General features: G+C 49.2%; 1 long non-coding RNA gene across 1 annotated transcript; it reads left to right on the top strand.

Moving 5' to 3' along the window:
* The first annotated feature begins 8540 nt into the window (after positions 1-8540).
* Positions 8541-9765, top strand: LOC311578547. The gene is made up of 2 exons (XR_014772884.1): positions 8541-8870; positions 9499-9765. It is a non-coding gene; the product is annotated as an uncharacterized lncRNA (long non-coding RNA).
* Positions 9766-10022: the final 257 nt, after the last annotated feature.

Consider the following 10022-nt stretch of genomic DNA (forward strand, 5'->3'; position numbering starts at 1 on the left):
AACACTTAGTGCCAGGCCTAGTGGTTCACAATTTTAACTCAGGAGGACAACGATTTAGTGACTATTTTGGTTTATTTAAAAAACACAAATATTGCTGGATGTGATGGCACATACCTTTAATCCCAGCACTAAGGAGGCAAAGGCAGGCATATCGCTGTGAGTTCGAGGCCAGCCTGGTCTACAAAGTGAGTCTAGGACAGTCAAGACTACACAGAAACTCTGTCTTTAAAAACAAAAACAAAACAAACAAACAAACAAAAACAGGCTGGGCATGGTGGTGCAGGCCTTTAATTCCAGCACTCGGAAGGCAGAGGCAGGTGGATCGCTGTGAGTTCAAGGACAGCCTGGTCTACAAAGTGAGTCCAGGACAGCCAAGGTTACACAAAGAAACCCTGTCTCGAAAAACAAAACAAAAAACACAAATATGGGAATGTTTTCCTTTTAATCCCAGGTGTGGGGATATGGGCAGCCTTGCAGCAAGTGACTATGATTTGCTTCATGCTCTAGCAGGGGTGGGTGTGGTTTTGTCAGCTACAGATAGTTTCTGCGATTGCGTACATTTGGAATCCTAGGAATTTTTCAGAGGGTATATAAATGCTAGAGCCCTGCTAGGTGTGGCTGGTTAGTGGCTGGATGCTGTCGGTGGCAGGCAGTTGGTTGTAGTAGTCATGTGGAAAGAATGGAGAAGAAATTAGTATCTGTGGGGAGTGTTGAGATAGCCTTTTGGAGGCCCATAGAAAATGGCTCCTGATCCACCGCACACAGTGTTAGTCTACTAGGGACTCCTAGCACACTAGAGATGTCTCAAAATGGATCCAAGGCTAGGGCAGTGACTACCCCCTTGATTACGGAAGTCTCCTGAGATGACCTTGCACCTCCCCCCATTTCCTCATAGCTACACCAAGCCTGACTGCTATTGGTGCTTGAGACTAGCATGGTATGGTCTGATTGGCCCTTCAGTCATATAAAGGGCTTATACACTGCACAATAAAGTTAGATCTGCACATTGAGCCTGGTCTCCGGGGTCTGATTCCTGAGATTCTGTGTGAGTTCCCTTGTCACTCTTTCCCCTTCCCCAGTCCCTGATCCCCACAGATACCCTGTCTGCCTGTGGAGATCAAACTCACCCCAAGGAACTCAATACTCCTAATCAGTAGTAAGTTTAACAATAACAACGCCCCCCACCTTTCTTTGCCACCTCCTGTCTAATATTTTCCTGTATTTCAGCTTTTCTCCTGTCTAGTATTAGGGGGTTGAAAGGGAAGACGGAAGATGGAGAAGGGTAAAAGAAAAAGGAATCCACAAAGTAGCAAACTCGGGTTACACAGAGACAAGGCCATTTGTCTGAGTTTGAGGCCAGCCTGATCTACATGGTGAATTCTAGATACATAGTGCGACCCTGTCTGAAAAAGAAAAAAAAAAGTCACTTCTCATAGGCAGGAGTACTCAGTTTCAGAGCAAAGGCCCCTCCTCCTCCTCCCTGAAGCCAGTCAGAGAACAACTCTCCCCTTGATACTACCTCCACTAGTCAAGACAGAAGTTTATCTTCCTAGCAACTTTTTTTTTTTTTTAGTTTTTCGAGACAGGGTTTCTCCTTGGCTGTCCTGGACTCACTTTGTAAACCAGGCTGGCCTCGAACTAACTAGCAACTTCTTTATACCTTCCATTCCTGGAAAGCACTACTGTTTTTATACAATCTGTGTAGCCGAGGCTAGCCTCAACCTCACAAACAGTCCTCCTGCCTCAGCCTCCTGAGTGCTGGGATCACACGCAGGAGCTTTCACGCCTGGCTTGTGCTGGTTTGTAATTCTTACTGTTTCCAGAATACAACTGGGCTGTCATAGGAATGGGGCCATACAAAAGGGAGCCTTTGGGGCTAGAGACGTGGCTGAGTGATTGTGAGCACTGGAGCTCCTGAGCGCTGGGATTAAAGATTCCCAGCACCTGGCTGAAGATTCCCAATGTTAACCTTGGGTCTCCACATGCACTGTGTATACATATACACAGCCATCTGCATGTGTGCATACATGCTCCTGTGAGCATGCATACACATGCATACCACATACACATGAAAAGGAAAATTGGTCGTCTTTCCACATTTTCTTTTTCCTTTTTTTTTTTTTTTTTTAAAATTACATACAGTGTTCTGCCTGCATGTACTCCTGCAGGCCAGAAAAGGCATCAGATCACATTACAGATGGTTGTGAGCCACCATGTGGTGGCTGGGAATTGAACTCAGGACCTCTGGAAGAGCAGCCAGTGCTCCTAACCTCTGAGCCATCTCTCCAGCCCTCCTCATTATTCTTTTGAGAGTCATCCGTGTAGTTTTGTTTGCTAGTGTTTTGTTCCTTATGGAAAGTTTGCCAATTGAATACTGGGATTCAGTCTTCCAGTTGAAGGATATCTGGTTCATTTCTAGCGTTTGAGGATAATGCATGGTATAAGCACTGAAGTACAGAATTTGGAGGCCTCAGAGGATGGCTCAGAGGATAAAGCGTTTGTTCTGCAAGCATAAAGAGCTGAGTTCAGATTCCCAGTACCTACATAAAGGTTGGATCGGCACAGGAGCCTGCCTATAGCCTCAGTGCTCAGGTTGTAAAGATGGCAGAACCTTGGAACAAGCCGGCTAGGTAAACCACTATATGCATGTATACCCACACACACACACACATACACGTGCACTCACCACCCGTGCAAAAAATGTTACAGGATTTTTTTTTTTCTTGAGACAGGATCTCTCTGTGTAGCTTTGACTGTCCTAGACTTGCTTTGTAGACCAGGCTGGCCTTGAACTCACAGCAATCTGCCTGCCTCTGTCTCTGGAGTGCTGGGATTAAAGACATGCACCACCACTGCCAGGCTATTTAAACATTTTTTTTAAACCTATTTTTTGTTGTTGTTGTTGTTGTTGTTGGTTTTTGTTTTTGTTTTTTTTTTTTTGGTTTTTCGAGACAAGGTCTCTCTGTGTGGCCTTGGCTGTCCTAGACTCACTTTGTAGACCAGGCTGGCCTCAAACTCACAGCCATCCGCCTGCCTCTGCCTCCCAAGTGCTGGGATTAAAGGCGTGCGCCACCACCGCCCGGAAAACCTGTTTTTGTAATATCAAAATAAAGTATGTCCCTTTTTTAAGAGTGAAGTCACAGATCATAACCATAATTTTTAGAAGTCAAAACCAAATTTTATCAGTGTAAACAATTCTGTGTTTCTAAAATAAATATCAAGTGCATTTTTAAAATATTTATTTAAGTATACAGTGTTTCACCTTCATATATACCTGCAGGCCAGAAGAGGGCACCAGATTTCACTATAGATGATTGTGAGCCACCATGTGGTTGCTGGGGATTGAACTCAGGACCTTTGGAAGAACAGGCAGTGCTCTTAACCTCTGAGCCATCTCTCCAGCCCCTCTTTTGGTTTTTCAAGACAGGGTTTCCCTGTGTAGCCTTGGCTGTCCTGGACTCGCTTTGTAGACCAGGCTGGCCTTGAACTCACAGAGATCCACCTGCCTCTGCCTCCCGAGTGCTGGGATTAAAGGTGTGCGCTACCGTGGCCAGCTTAAGTGCATTATTTTGATGTCATAGATTTTGGCTGCCAGCAAGAAAAGTTCTTGTTTACAAACAAATGAAGTTGGAGCTCTGATACATCATTATTCAAGCATAGTTTTAAATCTTACCTTTTTATAAACCTGGTTTATATAATGGGCTGGTGTCTGACACGCCAAGCTGCAGACCATGTGCTCCACGAGATAATTGAAAAACGTTTGTGTTTTATAGATGTTACAAACAAGTGGCACTCAAGAGCCTGCAGCTGGATGCTGTGTGGCAGCAGGCACTAGGGGTGGAGTGCCTTGTCGACTGTGGGTGAGCACCATTCCCTGCGGACCCTCTCCCAGCCTGCCTTTACCCAAGGTGGAAAGTGTGCCAGCTGCACCCCAGCTGACCCCACACCTGGCCCTGCCCATGTGCCCCTGCCCAGCTGGTGCCTGACACCTGAGTGCGCAAAGGCATTGGACCTGAACCTGGAGCAGGAAGTGCATGGGGCACTCACTCCACCTCATAGCCTACCCCAGGTGTCACAACAATGGGACAATAACAGGTAAGACTCCGACAGAAAGTAGGGGCAGCTGCAGCGAGCTAGCTAGGCTGCAGCAAGCCCAGCGGATTCAGCCAGACTGGGTGCAAGGCGGAGGTTCCAGGGCAGCTACTGCATAGGTGATGCAGCAAGAGGCAGGCCTGGGGGGGGGGGGCCTGGGGGACAGTAGTGGTCAGCGGTGCAGTCTTGAGGAGGTGCCTCGCACCATTTCTCCTCTTGCTGCTGGCTGCCCGCTGGAGCGCCTGCTCAGCCCTCAGGTGCTCCCGCAGATGTCCTCCAGCTGTCGGCCTCAGACAATGCCTGAGGAGATGGCTGAGCTGAGGCCAGGAGGGCGGAAACCAGCTACAGCTCTGCGGCCTGCTCTCACCCCTGTGAAAGGTGAAAGGAGAGCCAAGAGGGGGACGGGGAGCGGAAGCCCTACGTGCCTCCCTCCAGTCCCAGCTAAGAGTGGATACATTCTAGTTCCTCATCATCGGGGAGATCTGTGTATGAATGGGTTAGGGGAGTCATCTGTGTCCATTTCGTCAGCCAAGTAAACAACAAACACAGTAAATACAACCAACACACACACTCCTGTCCAACCGAGGCAAAACTGAAAGTTGCTTCAGGAGTGACCTGCTAGACCTACGACTCTCTAGCTTGGGGGGTGTGGGGGGTGGGAAAAGGAGGGGATCCCCCTAATCCCTACAGGTCTCAGGGAACTCTGTCCCCTCCTAAAAGGCTTCCTAGGTCCCCAGTCAGCGGTCAATCTGCTCATAAAATGGGCCCCACAATTTTACACAGACAACTTCATGGATTTAAGACACATAGAGACATTTACTGGCCAATTTGAGGGCTCCACGAGTCGGGAATCTGGGGTTTTGGGGGTACCGGATGAGCCCCCAAATGTTATGCCCAGATCAAGAGATCCCCCAAAGACCACCAGGAGTCCAAAGTCATATGCAAAAGCAAAGAGCCTTTATTCTGCAGAGATCCAGTGCACTGGGGTCCTCGCCCATGCAAACAAAGCAAGATGGGAAAAGACCCCAAGTTGAGCATTTTTTTATAGGTAATCAAGGGACGTTCCAAGGTGGGTTAGGCAATCTTTACTTCTGTCTATTGGCATAGATCAGAGGCAAAGGTACATCTGGAATTGGTTTGGCCTCTGGTCCAGGCCTAGGGACTCTCTGAACTGGTTCAAACTGGTTCAAACTGGTAGGTGTTCTTGAGGCTACATGACTTTAGTCAGGAGTTAAAGGGCTCTTCAAACTGGTAGCTAAGCAACCTTATCTTCCTCAGGCCAAGTGTCCAGGCTGACCCTGACTGGCTGCCCGAGAGCTATGGCTTTTCCGGGAATTTGCAAAACTCTGAAAGACAGAAACTCTGGCCTAGTCACAAAATTCCCAGTTATGTCTGATCTGTACACAAATTCACATATTCTCTCTCTCTCTCTCTCTCTCTCTCTCTCTCTCTCTCTCTCTCTCTCTCGTTTTTCTGGACAGGGTTTCTATGGATAGCCCTGGCTGTCCTGGACTCTCTCTCTCCACCAGGCTGGCCTCGAACTCACTGCAATACTCCTGCCCCTGCCTCCCTGAGTGCTGAGATTAAAGGCATGCACTACCATATGTTCACTTTCAACACTAGTCACCAGCAGTGCCTTCCAGAGGCAAGGGGCAGAGGCTGGGAATCAGCCTGTGACTGTCTGGGTAAACTCCCGCTTGCCTTGTAGTGACAGTTGGACAAAGTCTAGCCCTGGCTTCCACCTACACATCCCCTGCAGCTGCCCCACTTCCCCTCAGGGCTGGCTCACTGGACAGGCTGAGTGCGTCTTTGGTTTCTGAAGTGGTGCCATAGGCTTTTGGAGGACTTCACTGGAAATGGGCTCCAAACTCAACCTTTACATGTGCTGTCAAACTCTGCCCACGGGCATGACATTGGCCACTGCTAGCTCCCCAGTAACTTGAGAAGGGGACAGAGGACTCTGCAACCCCATGGGTGGGCCTACCAGACCTCTCGACTTCTCAAGGCCCATTAAGCCCTGTGTGGGTCGCGTGGCTAGAGTAACGGTCAAAGATTGCCGGAGGTGGGAGCTTTTCTTCATTGCTGCTCAGAATTGTTCGGTCCACCCCGACGCCATCACCAGCGGCCCTGGAAACCACCCTAATTAAAGTCACTGGTTTGGGCTGCTAGATTTCAGAGGAGCTTTGGTCTGTCGTTGTCATGTTGTCTTGTCTGTCATGTCTAGCCTGCCTTTGTCCTTGTCATTGTTGGAACCCTACCTATGGTGAAGAGATAATAAAATGCGTCTCTAGGGACAAACGGCGCCTCTAGAGAAGGAAGCGCTGCAAGCCGAAGAGCTGGGAAGCAGGCGGCTGACCTCGCCTCTCATACCTGTTTTCCTTCTACCACAGCACCTCAGGCCATGTTTCTCCACCACACCCATCCCCCAGCTGTCCCACACTTACCCTAGTTAAAGAGGCACGTGCTCTGGAGTTCTACCTTTCCTGATGTCCTGTAAGGTTAGGGTGGAGCCCTAGGTGCCGGAAAGATGGCTCACCATGTAAGAGCATATGCACACACGGCTCTTCCAGAGGACCTGAGTTTTCTTTCACCGGGACTCGCAGAGTACCGCTTACGTATGCACGGACTCCCATGATTAGTGTCTTATTAGGTATATGAAAACAAAACTCAATGGTATTCTGTGGACTTTTTGTTTCATTTTGCTTTAGTTCTTTTTTGGTTGGTTGGTTGGTTGGTTTGGGGTTTTTTGTCTTATCTGTTTTGGGTTTTGTTTTTTTGTGGGGGGGTTAGTTTTGATTTTTTTTTTTTTCGAGGCAGGGTTTCTGTGTAGCCCTGGCTGTCCTGGACTTGATTTGTAGACCAGGCTGGCCTCGAACTCACAGCGATCCGCCTGCCTCCACCTCCCAAGTGCTGGGATTAAAGGCGTGCGCCGCCAAGCAAAGGCCTTTTGGTTGGTTGTTTGAAAGAGAAGAAACATAAAGCTGAAGAACTGAAGAGAATCTGGGAGGAGGTGGGAGAGGGCCAAGCATGATCAAAATGTATGCAATTTTTTACTTAAAAAAATCAGGGGTGGCCAGGCGTGGTGGCACACGTCTTTAATTCCAGCACCCAGGAGGCAGAGGCAGGTGGATCGCTGTGAGTTTGAGGCCAGCCTGGCTTACAAAGGGAATTCAGGACAGGCAAGGCCACACAGAGAAACCCTGTGTGTGTGTGGGGGGGGGGACGGGGACAGGGGGGGGGGACACAAAAACAAAAAAACAAACAAAAACAAAAAAACAAAAAAAGAAAGAAAAGAAAAAGAAAAAAAAATCAGAGGTGGTTGAAGTGTTGGCTGGTCTCTAGTGAGTGTGCCACAGGTCCCCAGCCTCTCTTTGTGTGTGTCCAGGGTCAGAGGAGGGCAACTCAGGGGGAGCCTGCCTTTGGATTGAGTCTCCAAATTAAAAGCACATCTTACCAGGGTGGAATTTTAATCTAAACACTTAAAAGACTTTTCTAGCTAAAAAATAAAAAATAAAAAATAAAAAATAAAATAAAATAAAAATCAAGGCTAGTGATACATGCCTGTCATGCCAGCACTTGAGTTGTGGAGGCAGGAGGATCAGAAAGCCAAGTTCATCTTCAGCTTCATAAACGCGGTCAATGCTAAACTGGGTCACATAAGACCCCCACCCGTCTCTCCTCCCCCCTCCCTGGACTTTTACTTTCTATAAGAAGGTGCTTTGCCGTGTACCCACGAGTGTACAGTGCCTGTAAAGGCCAGAAGAGGGTGTGAAGTCCGCTGGAACTGAAGTTGTGAGCCATTCTGTGGTTGCTGGGAACCTCTGGAAAAGCACCCAGCGCTCTTAATTACTGAGTGGTCTCTCCAGTAACCGTAAACAAATTTTTCTTTTCTTTCTTTTTTTTTTTTTTTTGTTTGTTTTTGGAGACACGGTTTCTCTTTTTCTTTTCTTTCTTTCTTTCTTTTTTTTTTTTTTTTCGAGACAGAGTTTCTCTTGTAGTCCTGGCTGTCCTGGACTCACTCTGTAAGACTAGGCTGGCCTTGAACTCCCAGAGATCCGCCTGCCTCTGCCTCCCGAGTGCTGGGATTAAAGGCGTGCGCCACCACTACCCGGCTGAAAACAACTTTTTCTACAAAAGCAGCAACAAAAAAGCAAACAAATTTATACCACAGATCCAGGGTTAGGCTTTAGCCTAACACAATCCAGGGTGGAGGGCGGAGTTCAGGGTCATCCACCCCTACCCTGCTTTCTGCTGAGGCTCCTGTCCCCCGGAAGCTGAGGCGCCACACGCAGGCGCACAGCCCGAGGCTGTGAGGCGCCTTACAGAACCCGGAGCCCGCGGGCAACGTCGGGGGCGGGGCCTAGGGGCGGGGCCAGAGCGTCCTGTGTGGGGAGGCGGAAGGAGAGTGGCTGGTGCTCTTGGTGTGGGCGGGGCGTGGTGGGCGGGGCGTCGGGGGAAGCCTATTTCCACGCGCTGCCGGGGCGCGCCGTCGGCAGTTAGTCGGAGGCGGTGGCGGATTCTCTCGGTGTCTCTCAGGACGTCCTGCCTGGTCGCGGCGCGATGCCTCTTCAACCTCGGGTGGGCAGGGGGAACGTAAGCAACCAGGACATCATGAACCTCTTCTACCGCCTGCGCTACGTCCTTAGCAACCATATAGCGGCCGCCTGGCGAGCCCGGAATCCCATGGCGAACTTGGAAGGAGGAGCGTCCCGCTTCGCCAACCGTCGGATTCGTCCACGCGGGTTCTGAGTGACCTCGCTGACTGCTCGCCCACGCCCGTGAGTAACCCCTCGCTCCGTAGACGTCCACTGCGCTCCCTGGCCTCGCCGAGTTGGGCGAGACCGTCCTTTCGGCTGTAGTTGGTGTCGGTCCACCTGAGGCGATTCGTTCGGCATTCTGTGGCCCCGGGATAAGTTAACAGCACTTCACTTGAATGGTGCCTCTGACTAGCGCCGCGCCCAGTTCTTTGTCACTTGAGTTTCTCCGCAGGGCTGTCCGAGTGTCCTTAATACATGATTATTTAGTAGTGACCAACTGTAGAAAGAGGTCAGCTTTTGGTGTTTGTTTTTGTTGTTGTTGTTATTGTTTGTTTGTTTTTGTTTTTCGAGACAGGGTTTCTCTGTGTAGCCTTGGCTGTCCTGGACTCACTTTGTAGACCAGGCTGGCCTTGAACTCACAGCGACCCACCTTCCTCTGCCTCCCGAGTGCTGGGATGAAAGGCGTGCGCCACCGCGACCGGCTTGTTTTTGTTTTAAGTTATTGTCTCATTAAGTAGACCAACCTGGCCTTGAACTACCAAACCTTCCTGCCGTTGCCTCCTGAGTGCTGGGATTCTTTGGTGTGTGACACCATGTTGTTTACCACAGTGACTTTTATTAGTTTTTGTTTTGTTTTTCCCCGAGACAGGGTTTCTCCGTATGTCCGCTCCAAATTGCCACACCGTCCGTCTCTGGTCTCTTCAAACTGCTACATGCCGTGCTTTCTCTGAGCTGTCCTATCCTCAGAGCCCTAGACCAAGCCCCTCTCCATGCCACGCGCGGAAGACCTTACCAGCTGTCAAAAGCCACGCCCTGCATGGACAATTAACAGCTATGGACAAACTGAAACTCCAACTGAAATCCCACACTTGGGATTAAAACAAAAAATAAAAATAAAAACGTTTACATATCACAACTGAGTTTACAAAGAAACCAAAACTTCCATTACATATGGGTGTTTTGCCTGCATGTATGTCTGTGTGCCTGGTGCCCATAGAGGCCAGAAGAGGGCGTCAGAGTCCCTGGAACTGGAGTTTGATGATTGTGTCTGCTGAGAACCAAACTAAACCTGGGTGTTCTGACCCCAGCGGTGTTAACAGCTGAGCCATCTCTCCATTATCACAAATGTTTAAAGTTCTGAAAAGATTGGGCTGGAGCAATACACTCAATACA

This window comes from Acomys minous, assembly GCF_964271855.1.
Source record: "Acomys minous genome assembly, chromosome: 12".
Classification (NCBI taxonomy): domain Eukaryota; kingdom Metazoa; phylum Chordata; class Mammalia; order Rodentia; family Muridae; genus Acomys; species Acomys minous.